Raw genomic sequence first — 21,484 nt, forward strand, 5'->3', positions numbered from 1 at the left:
TCCAATGAATTGAGCGCCTTTTGAAGTTTAAAAGTTGCATTTTTGCGGTTGTTGCTACTTGTGTAGATAGCTATGTCATCGGCATATTGAGAGACTTTGGCAGTTGAGACTTCAGGTCTGCTGACCTAGACATTAATAAGAGTTGGGCTAATAACGCTGCCTTGAGGAACGCCTTGGCTTGAAGCTTGAAGCTACAGCTTGTTGTTAAGTCAATGTTAACTCTCGGTCCTTGAGGTAGCTCACTGTCCACTTTGTGATCCAGGCAGGAACTTGGTTCATCTTCATTTTGTAGATAAGGCCTTTATGCCATACTGCATGAAACGCCTGTTGCACATCAAGAAAGGCTGCTGTTGTTTGCTGCTTCCAAAGGGCTTCATTGTAGATGTGCTCGGTTAGGCATAGCAAGTTTTCTGTTGTGGATCTGCCAGCTCTGTATGCACTCTGGGAGTTATCGAAGACATTGTGGCTCTCGCAGTGCTTGTTCAGATGTTCTTTCACTATAACTTCTCATAATTTTCCCATGCAGCTCCCCGGGCCGAGGTGTCAACGCTAAAAAACGCAAAATTATGTAAGATTGGCGTTGAATGCGTAGAATTTATATAAGATCTACGCTTGAGCGTAGATCTTACATAAATTCTACGCATTCAACGCTAATCTTACATAATTTTGCGTTGAATTTTGGCGTAGATCTTACATATTTAGCGTTGAATTTTAGCGTAGATCTTACATATTTAGCGTTGAATTTAGCGTAGATCTTACATAAATTCAAAGCAAATCTTACATAATTTTGCGTTGAATTTTGGCGTAGATCTTACATATTTAGCGTTGAATTTTAGCGTAAATCTTACATATTTAGCGTTGAATTTAGCGTAGATCTTACATAAATTCAACGCATTCAACGGTAATATTACATAATTTTGCGTTGAATTTTGGCGTAGATCTTACATATTTAGCGTTGAATTTTAGCGTAGATCTTACATATTTAGCGTTGAATTTAGCGTAGATCTTACATAAATTCAACGCATTCAACGCTAATCTTACATAATTTTGCGTTGAATTTTGGCGTAGATCTTACATATTTAGCGTTGAATTTTGGCGTAGATCTTACATATTTAGCGTTGAATTTAGCGTAGATCTTACATAAACTCAACGCATTCAACGCTAATCTTACATAATTTTGCGTTGAATTTTGGCGTAGATCTTACATATTTAGCGTTGAATTTTAACGTAGATCTTACATAAATTCAACGCATTCAACGCTAATCTTACATAATTTTGCGTTGAATTTTGGCGTAGATCTTACATATTTAGCTTTGAATTTAGCGTAGATCTTACATAAATTCAACGCATTCAACGCTAATCTTACATAGTTTTGCGTTGAATTTTGGCGTAGATCTTTCATATTTAGCATTGAATTTTAGCGTAGATCGTACATATTTAGCGTTGGAGTATGAGGTGTAGGGGGTGTTGTTGGGGGGAAGGGGGGGGAGGGCGGAAGAGGATTGGTTTAATTTTTAGGTGGCTAGAGATCATAAAAGTCGGTTGTTCATTGCAAAAAAATTGAGACCATTTTACGATTTCAAATTTTTCAAGTTTTTTTTCAAAAAGTTAATTTTTTAGCTGTTTCAACCCTATACTGCACAGGTGAGAAAAATCTTTTTTAGTGCTCTTTTATAGTTTTTTTTCGAAAAATGAATTTTTTTTACTGTTTCGACCCATATACTTCACAAAAATAACCATTTGCTCTCTTACGGTGCAAAAACCATTTAAGACCATTTTAGAAATTCAAATTTTTTTCAAAACATAAAAAAATTTTTAAATTTTTCGCAGTACTTCTCACATGATAAATGCGTTGAATACGTTGAAATTATGTAAGGTCTCGGCTAAATTCAACGAAAAATATGTAAGATCTAGGCTAAATTCAACGAAATATATGCAAGTTCTACGCCAAATTCAATGCAAAATATGTAATGTCTACGCTAAAATCAACGCGAAATATGTAAGATCTACGCTAAATTCAACGCAAAATATGGAAGATCTACGCTTTATAAGGATTGCGGCTCTTAAGGAAACCAAGGTACGGTGGCGCAATGGTAGAAGAGGCGACAAGTAAACAGGAGGTCAGTGGCTCGAGTCCCATACAAGATTTCTACGCGTTGATTTTTTGTAAGATCAACGCTAAATTCAACGCAAAAATATGTAAGATCTACGCTAAATTCAACGCTAAATATGTAAGATCTACGCTAAATTCAACGCTAAATATGTAAGATCAGCGGCAACTAGCGTTGACAAGTTGGAAAATTCACCGCCATTTCTTACATAATTTTGCGCTGAATGCGTTGAATTTTTGTCTTTAAATTCAACGCATTCAACGCAAAATTATGTAAGAAAATTGCGGTGAATTTTCCGACTTGTCAACGCTAGTTGCCGTTGATCTTACATAATTTTGGCCAAATTCCTCGGCCCGGGTCGTGAGTGAGAGAGGACGAGAGAACAATTCGTCTAATCATTGCAATTGGTATGCCGTCGGGTTGTCGGCCTAAATTCTCATAATTTGGTTGTTGGCTACAACTTCTGTCGGCCAATCAGGCGGTCTATATTGAAAGCATGGTTCCTTTGGACAGAACTTCTAGAGAAGAAGCAAGAGCATTTAGAAAGACTTATAAACAAAGAGACACAAGTAGCGAAAGAGCACGCTAAGAGTAACAAACGAAAAGCACTCTTGGCACTGAAACAGAAGAAGAGATACGAAGACCAGCTGAAACACTGTGACGGAATTCTACTCAACCTTGACCAACTTCTTGTAAGTACAAATGTAACCAAATTCTTATTGGTTGGGTTTGGGTTTGGGTTTGGTTATGTCTGGTTATGGTAACATAACTTTTGATCCAAATTATCTTCTTCGGTCTCTGAATGGTTTGTGAATTACCACTCGAAAATAATCTGACATAAAACTTTTGAAAGCAACGTAGCTTATGTAAATAATATGGATAGTTACATCCAGCTTTCAAAAATTGGATTGTTTTTCTTTCAATTCTCTTCAGATCATTTTTTCCTAACAAATTAGATTTTTATTTCTATATTTCAACAACTTCAGCGAATATAATTCCGACGACAGCGTGCTATTGTTCCTATTTTTATGGTTCTGTTGTAATGAATTTTAGTACATTATTTTTCTTGAATGTAATATTCTGACAAGTTTGCAGATGCCCTGCAAAACTTTTGTTAAGGTTTTGTTTTCAGCAGACTTTCGAGATGATTTCCTTAAGTTCTGTAATCGCTTATGGGTATTTGAAAATCCTAGAGACGTTTATTAAATGTTGGTTGCAACTTTATATGAGTTCTGAATTATTTCGCTGAGTTGGCAGTATACATTATTATGTGCAAAGCTACAATATAGAGCCTCATTGATAAAGTTCATGTAAGTTGAATTGTTATTCGTCGCTGTCACTGGGGCCTGTTTTCCGTTTAACTAACTCGTCCTGACTCATCCTGACATTGTTTTTCTTAAGACCTGTTTGCTTACTTGGATTGTTTTTGAAGTAAGAATTGAGTTCTGACTTTGGTCACGCCGGTATGGGAAGTGGAGCAAAAAAGTTTTTATGGCAATAAATTTATTTTATCTCTATTCTAAAAGTAGAGTGAGAGAAGTGTCTTTCAAATTCTTGCTTTCTCAGCAGCTGTTTGTTCTACAAGTTGGGTCTGTTTGATTACTTTTTTCCCTAAATTTTGATATGGGTGTTTTATTTTTTTCAAGCCCATCCCCTGTCATATATTGACCATTTTTTGATTAATGAGTATTGGGATCTATTCTATTTCGGCCTCCAGCGTAGAGGGCCTATGCCATTTACACCCTCAGATGCAATTGCTTTTTGCGTAGTAATGAGTTATATAACAATACAATTTGAAAGCGCATTCATAAAACATACAAGAGGCCGAAACATAAAGGATCCGGATATACGCTTAATTGTAGATCAGGGTTTGTCCTGCCATATTATTTTATACCAACTCTGACCTTTTCAACCAACTCTGACCTTTTGTTATGAAGGTTTTGGACGGAAAAATATTTTTTCTGGCTGAAAATTTGTCGACTTGGTTTGGAAAAAAGAATTTCAAGTTCATTAAGTTCCTGTTCTTCTTAGCATCATGATCATGTTCAAACGCTTACATGTTCAATTTTCGAACCATCGAAGAGCTAAAGAAAGTTTTATAGCTAAAGTTGTTGCACTCAATAACATTGTTTTTGATTATTGTTAGCAGCGCAACTTTTAGATTTCTGCTTTAATCTGCCATAAAATTGATTCAAGGCTAAAAACAACCCAATACAATACAGAACAAAAACGTTGGCGTAATTGAGTATCATCAGGGTACTGTTGTAATCAGTTTAGTGTGAACCCTCGTGTCTTTGTCTGGTTGTTTTACGCAGATTGAACTCTAAATGATTATAGGAATACAGAATAACTTTGTAATGTCATCACATTTTCTATTGTTATTTTTTCATAATGCTCCACTTTTTTTGCAAAAAATAGACGAGTTTGCATAATGACATTACAAGTGCACATTAAAAATGACGAGAAATGACGTCACTATAAATTCTAATAGGGAGAGCAATTTTTTCAGCGCCTAAGTGAATTTTCTTAAAAAAGAAAACACAAACTGTTACGTTTTAACTATAAATAAATATAGGCAGAGAAAAAAATCCCTGTAAAATAACGCTAAGGTGTTTACACCTAATGTAGGGATAGTGTACATAAGTTTTTGTTTTAATTGCTTCTTAAATTGCTTTTGGCTGCTGAGCACAATTTTATTGAATGAAACAAATCTTGACATCGATTCATTTGAAGTCCATCATGCGGAAATTTGGAGTTGCAAGGCAGCTACGGAATTACAGATGAAATGGCCAGCTATTTCATCTGTAATTTGATTAAACCCGTTAGTACAGTACAAATTGTTGTTACAACTCGCCCAGATTTATTTGGTGGTTGGGAGCTTTATACCAGCCTGACTTTTTTGTTTAGCAAATTTTGGGCGATCAGTATCTTTGAAAACGAAAACCAAAAGTGTTACGAATGAAATGTCCTAAAAATTGGATCGACGTTTGAAAGTTTTCCTCAGTTTTTCACTTTTACTGGGAAAGTTAAAGGTATAATTTTTGGAAAACTTTTACGTTCTCATCTTCAAATATAAGTTCTGTAATCGCTTATGGGCATTTGAAATACCTAAAGACGTTTATCAAATGTTGTTTGCAACTTTATATGAGTTCTGAAGTATTTCGCCGAGTTGGCGGTTTGTTATGTGCACAGCTACAATATCGAGCCTCATTGAAATGTTCATCTAAGTGGAATTGTTATTCGTCGCTATCCCTGGGACCTGTTTTTGGTCAAATTATCTCGTTCTGATTCTGACAAATTTTCTGACAAATTTGCAGATGCCTTTCAAAACTTTTGGTAAGGTTCTGTTTTCAGCAGACTTTCTAGATGATTTCCTACAGTTCTGTAATCGCTTATGGGCATTTGAAAAACCTAGAGACGTTTATCAAATTTTGGTTGCAATTTTATATGAGTTCTGAAGTATTTCGCTGAGTTAGCGGAATACATTCTTATGTGAAAAGCTGCAATATCGATCCTCATTGATAATGTTAATATAAGTTGAATTGTTGTTCGTCGCTGTCCCTGGTGAATGTTTTCTGTTCAATTAACTCGTCCTGACTTGTCTTGACATTGTTTTCCTTCAGACCTGTTTACTTAATTGGATTGTTTTTGTAAGTAAGGATTGAGTTCTGACTTTGGTCTCGCCGATAGTGGAAGTGGAGCAAAAATGTGGCAATTCTAAAAGTGCCTTCAATCTACCTAGACACTCTTGTTTCAATGAAATGCAAACATCGCTATCACAATTCGCGAAAACTTAGATTTTGAGGGGTGCAAATTTAACGGCTATATAAGGCTGGGGGGCGCTAGCAGAAAATATCCTAATAAATGAGTGTTGGGATCTACTCTATTTCGGCCTTCAGCTTAGAGGGCCTATGCCATTTACACCCTCAGATGCAATTGCTTTTTGCGTAGTAATGAGTTATATAACAATACAATTTGAAAGCGCATTCATAAAACATACAAGAGGCCGAAACATAAAGGATCCGGATATACGCTTAATTGTAGATCAGGGTTTGTCCTGCCATATTATTTTATACCAACTCTGACCTTTTCAACCAACTCTGACATTTTGTTATGAAGGTTTTGGACGGAAAAATATTTTTTCTGGCTGAAAATTTGTCGACTTGGTTTGGAAAAAAGAATTTCAAGTTCATTAAGTTCCTGTTATTCTTAGCATCATGATTATGTTCAAACGCTTACATGTTCAATTTTCGAACCATCGAAGAGCTAAAGAAAGTTTTATAGCTAAAGTTGTTGCACTCAATAACATTGTTTTTGATTATTGTTAGCAGCGCAACTTTTAGATTTCTGCTTTAATCTGCCATAAAATTGATTCAAGGCTAAAAACAACCCAATACAATACAGAACAAAAACGTTGGCGTAATTGAGTATCATCAGGGTACTGTTGTAATCAGTTTAGTGTGAACCCTCGTGTCTTTGTCTGGTTGTTTTACGCAGATTGAACTCTAAATGATTATAGGAATACAGAATAACTTTGTAATGTCATCACATTTTCTATTGTTATTTTTTCATAATGCTCCACTTTTTTTGCAAAAAATAGACGAGTTTGCATAATGACATTACAAGTGCACATTAAAAATGACGAGAAATGACGTCACTATAAATTCTAATAGGGAGAGCAATTTTTTCAGCGCCTAAGTGAATTTTCTAAAAAGAAAACACAAACTGTTACGTTTTAACTATAAATAAATATAGGCAGAGAAAAAAATCCCTGTAAAATAACGCTAAGGTGTTTACACCTAATGTAGGGATAGTGTACATAAGTTTTTGTTTTAATTGCCTCTTAAATTGCTTTTGGCTGCTGAGCACAATTTTATTGAATGAAACAAATCTTGACATCGATTCATTTGAAGTCCATCATGCGGAAATTTGGAGTTGCAAGGCAGCTACGGAATTACAGATGAAATGGCCAGCTATTTCATCTGTAATTTGATTAAACCCGTTAGTACAGTACAAATTGTTGTTACAACTTGCCCCGATTTATTTGGTGGTTGGGAGCTTTATACCAGCCTGACTTTTTTGTTTAGCAAATTTTGGGCGATCAGTATCTTTGAAAACGAAAACCAAAAGTGTTACGAATGAAATGTCCTAAAAATTGGATCGACGTTTGAAAGTTTTCCTCAGTTTTTCACTTTTACTGGGAAAGTTAAAGGTATAATTTTTGGAAAACTTTTACGTTCTCATCTTCAAATATAAGTTCTGTAATCGCTTATGGGCATTTGAAATACCTAAAGACGTTTATCAAATGTTGTTTGCAACTTTATATGAGTTCTGAAGTATTTCGCCGAGTTGGCGGTTTGTTATGTGCACAGCTACAATATCGAGCCTCATTGAAATGTTCATCTAAGTGGAATTGTTATTCGTCGCTATCCCTGGGACCTGTTTTTGGTCAAATTATCTCGTTCTGATTCTGACAAATTTTCTGACAAATTTGCAGATGCCTTTCAAAACTTTTGGTAAGGTTCTGTTTTCAGCAGACTTTCTAGATGATTTCCTACAGTTCTTTAATCGCTTATGGGCATTTGAAAAACCTAGAGACGTTTATCAAATTTTGGTTGCAATTTTATATGAGTTCTGAAGTATTTCGTTGAGTTAGCGGAATACATTATTATGTGCAAAGCTGCAATATCGATCCTCATTGATAATGTTAATATAGGTTGAATTGTTGTTCGTCGCTGTCCCTGGTGAATGTTTTCTGTTCAATTAACTCGTCCTGACTTGTCTTGACATTGTTTTCCTTCAGACCTGTTTACTTACTTGGATTGTTTTTGTAAGTAAGGATTGAGTTCTGACTTTGGTTTCGCCGATAGTGGAAGTGGAGCAAAAATGTGGCAATTCTAAAAGTGCCTTCAATCTACCTAGACACTCTTGTTTCAATGAAATGCAAACATCGCTATCACAATTCGCGAAAACTTAGATTTTGAGGGGTGCAAATTTAACGGCTATATAAGGCTGGGGGGCGCTAGCAGAAAATATCCTAATAAATGAGTGTTGGGATCTACTCTATTTCGGCCTTCAGCTTAGAGGGCCTATGCCATTTACACCCTCAGATGCAATCGCTGTTTACGTAGTAACGAGTAATATGACAACACAATTACAATTTGAAAGTGGGTTCATAAAACTGCTTACATGTTTAATTATTTCAAACGCTTACATGTTTAATTTTCGAACTATTGAAGAGCTAAAGAAGGTTTAATAGCCAAGGTTGCTGCGCTCAATAAAATTGTGTTTGATTACTATCAGCAGCGCAGCTTTTAGATTTCTACTTAAATCTGCCATAAAATTGATTCGAAGCTAAAAACAACCCAATACAATACAGCAATACAGAACAAAAACGTAGGCGTGATTGAGTATCATCGGGGTACTGTTGTAATAAGTTTAGTATGGACCCTCGTGTCTTTGTCTGGTTGTTTTACGCAGATTGAACTCTAAATGCTTATTGGAATACAAAATAACTTGTAATGTCATCACATTTTCTATTGTTATTTTTTCATCCTGCTCCAATTTTTTTCTGCGAAAATAGACGAGTTTTCATAATAAAATTACAAGTGCACATTAAAAATAACGAGAAATGACGTCATTATTAATTCTAAAAGGGAGGGGAAATTTTTCAGCTCCCAATTGAATTTCCTTAAAAAAGACAAAACACATACTGTTACGTGTTAACTATAAATAAATATAGGAAGAGAAAAAACAATCCGTGTAAAATAACGCTAAAGTGTTTACACCTAATGTAGGGATAGTGTACATAAATTTTTGTTTTAATTGCCTCTTAAATTGCTTTTGGCTGCTGAGCACAATTTTATTGAATGAAACAAATCTTGACATCGATTCATTTGAAGTCCATCATATGGAAATTTGGAGTTGCAAGGCAGCTACGGAAACTGGCCAGCTATTTCATCTGTAATTTGATTAAACCCGTTAGTACAGTACAAATTGTTGTTATAACTCGCCCAGATTTATTTGGTGGTTGCGAGCTTTATACCAGCCTGACTTTTTTTGTTTAGCAAATTTTGGGCGATTAGTATCTTTGAAAACGAAACCCAAAAGTGTTACGAATGAAATGTCCTAAAAACTGGATCAGCGTTTGAAATTTTTCCTCAGTTATTCGCTTTTCCAAGGAAAGTTGAAGGTTTGAATTTTGAAAAATTTTTACGTTCTCATTCTCAAATATAAGTTCTGCTATCGCTTATTGGCCTTTGAAAAACCTAGAGACTTTTTATCAAATGTTGGTTACAACTGTATGTGAGTTCTGAAGTATTTCGCCGAGTTGGTGGTTTGTTATGCGCAACCCTATAATATCAAGCCTCATTGATAAAGTTCATATAAGTTGAATTGTTATTCGTCGCTGTCCCTGGGACCTTTTTTCGGTCAAATTATCTCGTTCTGACTCATCCTGACATTGTTTTTCTTAAGACCTGTTTACTTACTTGTATTGTTTTTGAAGTAAGAATTGAGTTCTGACTTTGGTCTTGCCGATAGAGGAAGTGGAGCAAAAAGGTTTTGAGGCAATAAATTTTTTAATCTTTTTTTGTAGTAAACAGAGAACTGTATTTCAAAAACACGCGCTCTCTCAGCAGCTGTTTGTTCTGTACGTTGGGTCTGGTTGATTATTTTTTCCCTAAATTTTGATATGGGTGTTTTTTTTTCAAGCCCATTCCCATTCATTAATTGAATTGGTCAATTGAATTGGTCATTTATTGGTCATTTATTGGAGTTGTTTAACAAGTGAATATTGGTATCTACTCTATTTCGGACTCCAGCTTAGAGGGCCTATGCCATTTACGCCCTCAGATGCAAATGCTGTTTACATAGTAACAACACAATTTGAAAGTGGGTTCATAAAACATACAGAGTCCGGATATACGCTCAATTGTGGATCAGGGTTCGTCCAGCCATGTTCCTTTATTTTTTCAACTCTGACTTTCTGTTATGAAATTTTTGGACGGAAAATTATTTTTTTTCTGGCTCATCATTTGTCGAATTGGTTTGGAAAAAAGAATTTCAATTTCATTAAATTCCTTTTCATTTTAGCATCACGAGTATGTTCAAACTCTTACATGTTTACTTTTCAATTTATTTGACGGTTAGGAGCTTTATACCAGCATGACTTTTCTGTTAAGCAAATTTTGAGCGATCAGAATCTTTGAAAGCGAAATCCAAAAGTGTTATGAATGAAATGTCTTAAAAACTGCATCGACGTTTGAATGTTTTCTTGTTATTCACTTCTCCGGGGAATGTTGAAGGTTTGAATTTTGGAAATTTTTACGTTCTCATTTTCAAATATGCCTGGGAATTTAAAAAGCATTCTTGAAATTCGGAATAAAAACCTTTATTAGATTTCTAATGGGCATAATTTTTTTTATTTTACGGTTTAAATAGTAACAGAAAATAGATTCGATAAGTTAACACGAATTGTTCGGAGAGTTTGTTTATAATTACACGGAAACTTTTTTTCTGAGCTGCTTTAATGTGCTATTTCAAGCAAACCTATTAGTTTTGTTGTACATTGAGGAAGAAACGTTGCGAATGATTGACTATAAATTAGAGTTTAAGCTACAGTCCAAATCTCAATGATTATATCCTTTGCCGACACCAGCCTTCGAAAAGTTTGACCAATAAGTTTTATTGTTCCGATCCTCTTGAGGGGGGAGGAACTATATACTCAAATGGGTTTTTTTTTGTTCCGTGAAATTTCGCCGATCGATATATTCATCGTAGAGAGTTGAGACTGGTATCATTAGAAAACTCGTCCAGCGTAGAATATGGAATTTATAAGATTTTTTTTTAATTTTCGTTTTCTACGGGGAGTTATCGAGGTTTAAACTTCTGAGAAAAGTAGAGTGAATTCACGTTGTTTTTATTCAATTTTTCCGGAATTTTTGCCTAAATTTTCGTCAATCTTGCTAAAATTTGTTATAATTTTTAAGAATAGTGTCGTTGATTTTATTTTTGAAGAGAAACAAGCATTGTTGATTGTTTTGATATAATTTTTTTGATCAAAAAATCTGGATAAACATTTCAAAATTTAGCCTTTTTTTATCAAAAACAGCACGAAATAAGCTACTTTAGTCCACTTTGAATAAATTTGCCGACAGTACACCCCCAAACAACACTCATACACTCTTTGTAGACTCAGAGGGGGGCTTTTTCTACTTGAGAGTCCGCTGAGAGCCCTCTGTAGTTAAAACTTTGCCGTTTTTTGCTAACTTTACTCGTTGATTATCAAAAATGCAGAATTTTTTTTGAGTTTTTAATTAACAAATTATCTATATCTACAACATTCGAAAAATCAATTGTTCCTAATGGACAAAAAGCATTAGCAGGGCTAGTTTTGAGCCATTCTTGGACTGTTACAACCCAAAAAAATCGGGTTGTAATCAGTCGGTCTTTTTTTTAAAAAGAAGACCTTTTTTTTAATAATAAAGAACAGAACATATCAAATCAACGCTCAGGAGTGATAGGTCCAACCAATTCGCTTGCTAAGCAGCTCCAAGCTAATGCATTTAGTTTTTTACTTGAAAGTTTATGGTCGTTTCTTTTTTTAAGAATAATTGACTTTTAATAAATAATGGCTTAATTAAGTTTTCCTCTATTTTTTTCTTAATTTGTTGAACTTCCAGCTGAGTGTCAGCACAAAAAGAATGCTCCTTCTTTCTACTGATTTAACATTTATTCTCGTTTGCAATTTTAAGCCTGAAGTTATTGTTTTCTGGCTTTGATACTACAAGATTTCAGATTTTTTGTGTTTTGATATTTGCCAGTTTTTCACGTTTTCTAATTTTGTCACCTTATCACAGTATTGACAGTTCTCATGTCACATTATTAGCGTTCAAATTAAGGCACAATTGAAAATATAAAATCCTGAAAGATATACATCATCGTTTTAACGGCCTCGACGCCTCTTGCTTGAAGAAATCAATTGAATTTTTTAATTTTGTTTTTAACTGTCATTTATACTTTGTCGTTTTGGTCGTATGAAATTTCCTGTATAGTGAAAGTCTTCATTGGCTTTTCATGGAAGAATAGAAGAACTGATATTATGATATTAGTAGATAGCTGATGGCTTTCATGACTTTGAAAACAATCGTTTTCCAAAGTTAAAAAAACTTTTTAGCTTCGCAATTTTGTTCTTTTTAAGTTTCTTTTTGTTACCTAATCTCGTTAGTTAATTACAGGTCAAATATGAAATTATGGGTGTCAAGGGAATAAAAGGGATTGGTGTCCCAAAATCTTTTTTTTAAAGTATTTTTTATGACCTTACTGGCTTCGACACCGGTTTTTTACAAAAAAGTAAATTAATTTGATTTTTGTCATATTTGACGTTCTTTTTGCAGATGCATGAAATATTATGGATAATTGCAGATCTCGAGGGATCCTTTTTCATGAATAAACGACCTTATTTAGATAGTTCTTTTTGTAATTAATGCCTTTCATGACATTGAATGTAATTTTTTTTCGAAAAAAGTTGAAAGTATTACATACTTTAGCACTTCGCTTTTTTGTCTGCTTGTTACCTAGTCTTACTAATGAATGGCCACGTACCACATTATCGCTGTTTGAAGAAGGCGCAATCAAAAATATTTTGAGGGCCAAAATATGGCTTGACGGTTTTGACAGCGTTTTCTGGCAAGTTTCAATTGAAATTTTGTTTTTTTTTTGTTGTTCTTTTTAGCCGCTTTAAAAAATGAATAAGGACAGGTCCTAATGCCCTTCTATAGAAGCTGTGGCAATCGTAAATTTTTGGTAATATTAATTGATTCCTAATGGTATATATTACTTTGAAGTTACCTGTTTCAAAAAATATGTTAATTTTTTTACTTTACTGTTTTTGTTCTTTTTTGTATAATTGTTACCAAACCTTTTTATGGACTGGTCGTATATGTTTTCTGGTGATAACCAGAAATTATTTTTATTAGTTTTAGGTTTATCGGATGGTATGTTGACTTTGTTATTAAACTTAGTTTTTAAGATGGACATAAATTTTTTGATGTAATTAATGTTTGTTGTTGTTGTTTGTTTGTTTTTGCTGTTCGTCTTGACTCGCTTTCTTAATATTGGCATATCACAGCAATCTAATGCACCAATTTTGGCTCTACTGAGTTATTTGCTTTGGAGGCTGTCTTATCGTTCATACAGAATTTTTTGAAAAAGACGGGCTTTTTTGGGTTTCGCAAAAATTAATTTTTGGGTTTTTCTATCTGTTCCTCATTTGGTAGACAATTATGCCAAAACTGTGGATGGGCGGGGTCGGAACCTTATGTGCCATCGCACATTACCAAGCCGCCTTGTTAGTCGTTAATATTCAAAATAATGCAAATCGTATAACTGTGTCCCTGCAAAAATTTCCAAAAAGTTATCCTCAATAATGTTGGTTTTGTATGTATTTTTGGCAAGAAAAAAACGAAATGGTCGGAATGTTTTTCTCTGCCTCATATATTTTTCGGTCTTTTGAATTTCGGTCTTTTTAGGTCCATCAAATTGAACCTGAAGTCTTTTTTATTCAGAAAGTGAAATCATTTTTAAAAACTTACGGTTTCGTAAAAATAGTTTGATAAGCTGATAAAGAAGGAAAATTCAGAAAACAGAATGATTAACAGACTGTTTCTTTTTCTGATTAACAGAATGTTTCTATTTATTTGTTATTGATATATTCTGAGTCAATATTTTGTGCTGTTAAAACATCAAAAAATAACTGTAATAAAACTGTTGAGAAATTGCGTTCTTATAATAGATAACACATCCGAACAAAATAAATTTGTTTTTAAAAGCAATGAAGGTAGAAAATGACCTTAACTCGAAATTTTTTGTTGCCACTGTAAATTATGCCAATTTTGCAAGTTTGTTTTTTGCATGGAAAATAGTTTAGTATTGGCGTCAGACTCGGGTACTAAAATTTGAAAAAACCTCTGTTTTTAGTTGGAAAAAGTTGTAGAGATAGTCTGAAAAAGTTGTACAGATAGTCCACATCTTTTTCTCTAATTTCTTGAGTTTAAATCATAACAACTTTTCTCATATTTTGCAACTTTGAGAACGGCACAAACTTTGACTGTAGAAAAAACCAGAATTATAAAAAAGCAAATAATTTTTTAAATAAAGCATAAAGCATAAAGCTCAATTGACAGAATAAACAAACAAATTAGATGGGGCGAAAAAGTTTGCTTTTTTCGAACAGAATATGACAGTGCTCATAAACTACTTCTTGAAAATAAAATACTTCCCGCAGAACTTCAAATAGCAAAAACTTTATTATATAGAATTTTCGACTTTTCGATATTGTTTATTTAAATAAAGCATAAAGCATAAAGCTCAATTGACAGAATAAACAAACAAATTAGATGGGGCAAAAAAGTTTGCTTTTTTCGAACAAATTATGACAGTGCTCATAAACTGCTTCTTGAAAATAAAATACTTCCCGCAGAACTTCAAATAGCAAAAATTTCATTAACTAGACTTTTCGATATTGTCCAACAAACAAACAATCAAGACCAAACGAAATTCAGAATAATCGGAGACGTTGAAATTAGAGTAAATAATCGTTCATATGACTTTTCTCTCACAACAAAATGTAAATCAAAATGGAGTCAAAATTCAATTATAAGAAACTTCGTTCGGAAATGGAATAAACTTCCAAGAGCTCCTAGAAAGCAAACATCAAAAAAAAATTTTTAAAAAGAATTAAAGGAAGAGATGCAAAAAAGACACGAACGAGTTCCAATGGACAAAATTTGACGGCTTTAAAATTTTATTTTTATAAAATAATTCACGAAAACTAGAAACTGAACCTTAGTTTTTTATTATATTTAGTTATTCAAGGGAAAGATGTAGTATGATTGATTTATAATATTACAATATGTAACTTTAACCTTGGGGTTATTCGAATTTACATGTTTCAGATTCAAAAAAAAAGTTGGAATGTATCTTGGACATCCTATTCATTGGGTATCTCCAAGACTTTGGAATCGTCTATATAATTGAGTTTTCTGGTTTATGACGACGATTTCATCGAAAAATAACTTTTTGAGAGAAAATTTCGGGTGAAAAAAAAAACCAAAATTAGATTACTTAATAAATTCCAACAGTTTCAGATGCCATTGAAAAAAGGAAACGACACTTTTTAGTGATCTCAAAACACCCTTGCGTCTACGTTGTCTAGCCCCCCCCCCCCCCAGTAGCAACTTAATTGGGTCTGATACCCCGATGCGGCGCTACCCATTTCAGTCTGAACAGAGTGGTCAAGGTTCGCTCACTTCAGCCTGGGTTATCTTGCCGATCAATTAGAACAGACATCGTTTTTCTTGGATTTGGGTTAAATAACAAACCATTCTTCGTTTTTTTTACTAAACAATAGATGTTCTTGCTTCTTTAAAGTTGTTCACAGTTAGAGTTGTGAGTTACAGGATCATATAGAGGACTCTAAACTCAATGCCGAGGTAGGCAAAGTTATGCAACAAGCAGCCACATCTCTGCAACAAACTCAGAAAGCAAACAATTTGGACAAACTGGAAGACATGATGTATGACATTGAAGAACAGATCCAACAGGGCGAGACCATCAACGATGCCCTCTCAAGACAGATCGGCTACGGAGCCAATGACCTTGATGAAGACGACCTGGAGGCGGAGTTGAACGAATTGATGCATGAAGACCTGGATGCGGAGATGCTGAACATCGCACCAGTGCCTGGAGAGTCTCTGCCAAGTGTACCTACGTCAAGTCTGCCCGCCGTCAAGGACGAAGACGATGATATGGATGAATTGAGAGCCTTTGCGCAATCCAAGTGAAAATTAAATTTGGATCTATTACCTTTCCCCTGGAGCAAAACTGTTTTCATAAGAAAGTGTGAGTAAATTAATTCAGGTTTTTTGCATTTAAAATGCGGCTCATGATACCTTAAAAGAAGAGAGTAAGATAGCTTAGCAAAGCACCAATTTCACGTTCATATTCCACTCCAGGGGAAAACAGATTCAAAATGTTTGCGAAAAATTATCCTGTTGTTTTCATATCAAATCGATGAGCTAATAATGTAAATTACTCATTGCAGATTTACGAAAAAGTTGTTGGATATGCAGGAAAAAGTGTGTTATGTTGAAATCCTCTTACATTAAATAGTAACTTTTTAATTGAAAATGTTATCACTCCCATCTACGTTTGAACCACATTATTTGCGGGACTTATACTCTCAGGTCATTTTTTTCTTGAGTTTAATTTTGCCGAGCGAATAATATGAGTGGTGTTATTGTTAGACATTTTGTCGAACATTGAGTAGCAATTCAAATTAGAACGTCATCTTTTCTGTAACGGTGGCCAATGTCTCCATTTTCATGTGTTATATTTTCTGAAAAATGACTCATTATTCTGGTTCTTGACTTTTTTCAGCCTACGCAATTGAAAGGCTTGAGCAAATATTCAGCGTAATCATTTCCTGTTTTTTTCGGTTCGTTCGCCCAATTAGCAATTATTTCGTAATTTTTCAGCATCTTTGATCAATTCTCCTACACATAGTAATCTTAAAAAAATATTTAGAACAGATTTGTTTTTCATTGAATTTTGTTTCACAGATGAGAAATACTTTGAACAATATAGGAATTGCTTTATTGGCGTTTCTTAGCTAAGAACTATTTTAAACTCCATAATGGAAGCTAAACTCCAATACTTTCTTTGACTTTTTATTGGGTATTTTTTGGCAGCATTGAGTTCGTCTTTAAAAACAATCCGTGTTCTTAAACTTGTCCCCTAGCATACTGTAAGAAAGTTATTTGACAAATATGTAAGAAAAATGGGCGAATAGTGTTATCTATTAAATGAGTTTCTGCAGACAATTCAAGTAGTTTTTATTTATTATCTTTCAAAATTTTGGAGGATATAGACCGTAAATGGACCAGTTTGCTTAACATGGGTCATTTTTCAGCGACGAAAGTTCAAGTGATCAAAATAAGCATTGTTTGTTTACCGTTTGAGTAGAAGACCAAAACAAGGAGGGTCGGTAATGTGCGTTAGCACATAATGTTCCGAACCCGCTTATCCACGTTCTGATTTATTTGTCTACCAAATGAGGAAGAGAGAAAACTTTCAAAAACTCACATATCATTGAACAAACAACAAAAAATAATGCTGGATTAGAGAGCCGATGAGACTTGCCATTAATGAGAGCACTGGACAAGACAAACATGAAATTCAAATAAGAGCGAACAACAATTACGACAAAAACTTGTTGTCTATTTTAAAAAAAATACTTAATAAAAAAAATGGAAACTGAATCAGTTAAGACTCGAAATAATTAAATTCACCTGTACTACAGTTGATCTTCAATGGATAAGATATAAGAACTGTCAACAACGAGACCCGGTAACAGGCCGACAAAGAAGATCAAAAGCGATTTCTAACAGTTTTACCGATTTTAAATTGATTAAAACCAACCTAAATCAACTCATACCAAGTTAATAAGAATATTTATTTGTATTTCATAGTAAGCAATTGAGACAAGTCATTATCCATAATATGTCAGACGACGATAAAAGAACGGCAAAATCGAAAAAACTAATTAAATGTAAAAAAGAAAGTGATTCCGCAACCGTTAAAACGATAGGTTAATTGGAGAACATCAAATCTCTTCATTTTTTTGCCAACGCCAATGGGTCCACAATATTGGTGCTATAAGGTGGCGATAAATTTGGGTTCATCAAAAAGAAGATGCGAGAGATCGTTAGAGATAGCAAGCTACAAAATTGACAGAAATAAGATAAAAATAACAAAACCTCAAAAATCCACAGATTTTTTAAAACAAATGTTTTCAAAAATTCAAACAAACCATAAGCTTTCAACTTATAATCTAAACAGATTAACCTGCAACTGCTAAGGCAGCCAGTGTTGCTTTTTATTAGTGGGACAACAAAAGATCAACAAGTACGAGCAGAACCCGAAAATTTACAGACAATTTGTTGAAACCAATATGTTGTAGTCATTTATATAAACTATAAGACATTGAAAACCAATAAAACATTCAATTGAATATAAAGTTCCCTGCATTTTCTTTTTGTCTCTTTTCATTTTAAATAGGCCTCATTTGTAAAGGGTCTTTTGAAACGCAAAAACTGACCAGTATCGAAGTTTTTATGAAAACAGATTTCTAAGCTCTGAGGACAACAAACAAATTTTAATCAACAGCACACATTTTGTTTGGAGCATCATTTTGCTGAGGTCTGGTGCGACAAGGTTGCTCTTTGATGACAATAGGAAAAAGAATTGGGAATAGCAAAAACAAATTCTTCAAAAAAATTAATTGTAACACATTAAAATGGTTAGTTAAAAACTTAATTTAAAAACAAGATTCACATAAAAATCTTTAGAAGCCATTAAAGACTTTGATTGTCAGGAATGTGACCCACGAGAACAAAAAGAACGGCAATGAGAGGTAAAAACGAAAAAACTACAATATTGCTTGTGAGAGAGCGGATTTGCAGCCGTTAAAGCTCTTTTGCACATTCTGGCAGTCTTTAAAACCTCACTGACTTTCTATTAAAAAAGTATACTCTAAGTCATAAAAGGCCTTAAATAACAACTGAAAGCATTGTACAGGTTCACCTCTAGCTCTTAAAAAAATTTAGTCTTTGATCAAGAAGACGGTGTCAAGAGGCTGCAAAAATTTGACAATAAAGTATGCAAAAACTATGCACGCAAAACAAGGGAATTATTTTAAAATTTCTAAAAAAACATTGTCAAAGCCATAAAAACTAAGAGCTTTATGCTGAAAACATAATATATATTAATTTGGCTAAATTCTGATTTAAAAAAGATCTTTCATTGATTGGGTTTGGGTTTGAAATCATTCTAGTCAGAAGTCACTAAAAAACAATATGCAAAATTATTTTGCAATAGACCCCGCGCCAATATAATACGAATAATTATTGACTGCAAGAAACCAACATGAGTACAAACAAAGCCCTGATTTTGCTGTGCGTCCAAAAAAAATTAATTAATTATTCCATATTTCTGCAAAATAGATCAATTAGAAAAAGGTAATGTCAATGAACCAAGAATATCTGATGCTTTTTGTATAATTATTGAGTTAATTTTTCCAAAAACCTGCAGTATTTTGTTTCACCAAGATTCCTTAAGTAATCCAAAGTACAACTCTAGCCGTTTTGGAGATTTCAAAGGCTGTAACACCAGATTATAGGTCTGTACTTTGGGCATAATTAAACATAGTTGGATACAAAAGCATTTTTTGAGCCATTTTTGATTTAAAAAGGTCTGACGTTCGAAAAATTGAGCAAATACTTTAAAAAAAAACTCTGACAAAACCAATCGGCAAGCCAACTTTATCCTTAAAACTGAAACCAATACCATCTTTAAAAATATATAAATCAAAAAATTTTCAAAATTTGTTCGAAAAATGTGAATAAAGACAACGGAATACCGTCTATTATTCACAAAACTCGATAACTCATTGTGAAAAACGAAAATCAAAAAATCTTTTTAATTTCATATTCTGCGATTGAGGGCTTTCTAATGATATCAGTCGCAACACTCTACGTTGATTATATCAATCAGCCAAAATTGACCGAATAAAAAAACCTGAACAAAAACAATTTGAGTATATAGTTTCTTACCCCTTAATTGGGTCAGAACAATTAAACAAAATTCAATCCAAATTTCAGTAAATTAGATTTAAACTTATTTCACTTATAAATCATTAAAAAAATTTTTTCTGTTTGAAATCCTTGATTCCCGCTTCATTATTACTTGTTGTTCCCATCTGCAATGAGATTTTGTCTTTATAAATATTTCAGAGAGGATTTGATCAATAGCTCATGGCCTGGATTTTTGAAGCTTATTCAATCGTGCTGTTTTTCATTATTGGTCTCATGATGATGGTCAGCATTAATTTTTTTCATGTTGGTATTGACTATTGAACTAATCAAATTAAGAAGAAAAGGGAGAAGAATATTGTAATTTGCATATAAAAAACAATAAACCTTTGCAAAAACAATTTTTTAAACAAAAAATACTGATTACAGAGTATTTTTGAATTTGAAAAAAATCGAAAAAACACGTGACCAACAAATTTGCCGTGTTTAATTACTCCTTATTTGTTTGACAACCACACTTGTTACTTTCTTACGAGTAATTGTTTCAAACAAGCCAATTGTCTTCAAAAAATGTTCTTAAAATTAACACTTTCTATTTTTTAAAATTGCTTTTTCATAATAACTGCTAAAAATAGTCCTAATTTTTTCATGAAAAATGAGTTTGATAACAGAACCGCGCTCTTAATTAGCAAAACTTTAAGGTTAAAACTCCAATTTCATTAGGGACCATTGGTTAAATCAACAATCTGTTGATGGAAGATCAAAATTATTGAGTTTCACTGAATGGACAGTAGAATTGTCAGAGTTTTACAAAGCCAAAAGATCTATAAAATATTATCGTCAAATGAAACGCCAAAAATTGACCAATAATCTGTCTGAAAAATTTCCGAAGATTTTGTCGAGGTCTTTTTCGAGGATTTAAGATTTCAGATTTAATATAATTTTATTTTAGATAGTGCAAAAAAAAAGATGAAAAAGCTAACAATATATACAATGGAAGATTTAGAAGAAAATCAAAAAAATGGGGCATTTTGCTTTCTACGGTCCAGTCCAATTCGAACCGGTTTCTTAAAATTGCACCGTCTTATCGTTTAATTTCAGTCAATACTTTGATCCAAGCAGCTGGAAAGCGTAATGTCTTGTAGAATTAAGATGCAACTGAAATATGAGACTCTGGCCAAGCGTTTCGTTTAAGCATGCTTCTGTAATCTTGCGTTGACAACTGGCTTCTTTATATTATATATATATATATATATATATATATATATATATATATATATATATATATATATATATATATATATATATATATAGTGTGTGTGTGTGTGTGTGTGTGTGTGTTTGTGTGTGTGTGTGTGTGCGTGTGTGTATTGACAATATTTAGTGGCTATCACAGATAGAAGTTTTTGTATTTACTGGTTTTCATAGCTGGTGATAGTAATAGTTTACAAACATACTTCATCCATTGGCGGGCAAGTTCTCGTCTCGTGTTTCACTGATCCGATGACTGGGTTCTCGCGTTTCATTCTTTTTAGTTCACCAATGTCGTCGGATCCGCCCATAGAGCCGACATTACTATGTCTATTGAAACTGTAATAATCTGGGGCGCATAGTAATCTGTATTAATCTGTAGCAAAATTTACAATGGAAGATTTAGAAAAAAACAATATAGTGTTTTTTGGTTTCTGCGGTCTTGTTCATTTCGCATCGGTTTTTAAAATT

General features: G+C 33.5%; 1 pseudogene; it reads left to right on the forward strand.

The window, feature by feature from the left end:
* Positions 1-303: 303 nt before the first annotated feature.
* LOC142349128 (charged multivesicular body protein 4c pseudogene) lies at positions 304-15,971 on the forward strand (annotated as a pseudogene).
* Positions 15,972-21,484: the final 5,513 nt, after the last annotated feature.

This window comes from Convolutriloba macropyga, chromosome 11 (assembly GCF_964194025.1).
Source record: "Convolutriloba macropyga chromosome 11, txConMacr16.3, whole genome shotgun sequence".
NCBI classification, from domain to species: domain Eukaryota; kingdom Metazoa; phylum Xenacoelomorpha; order Acoela; family Convolutidae; genus Convolutriloba; species Convolutriloba macropyga.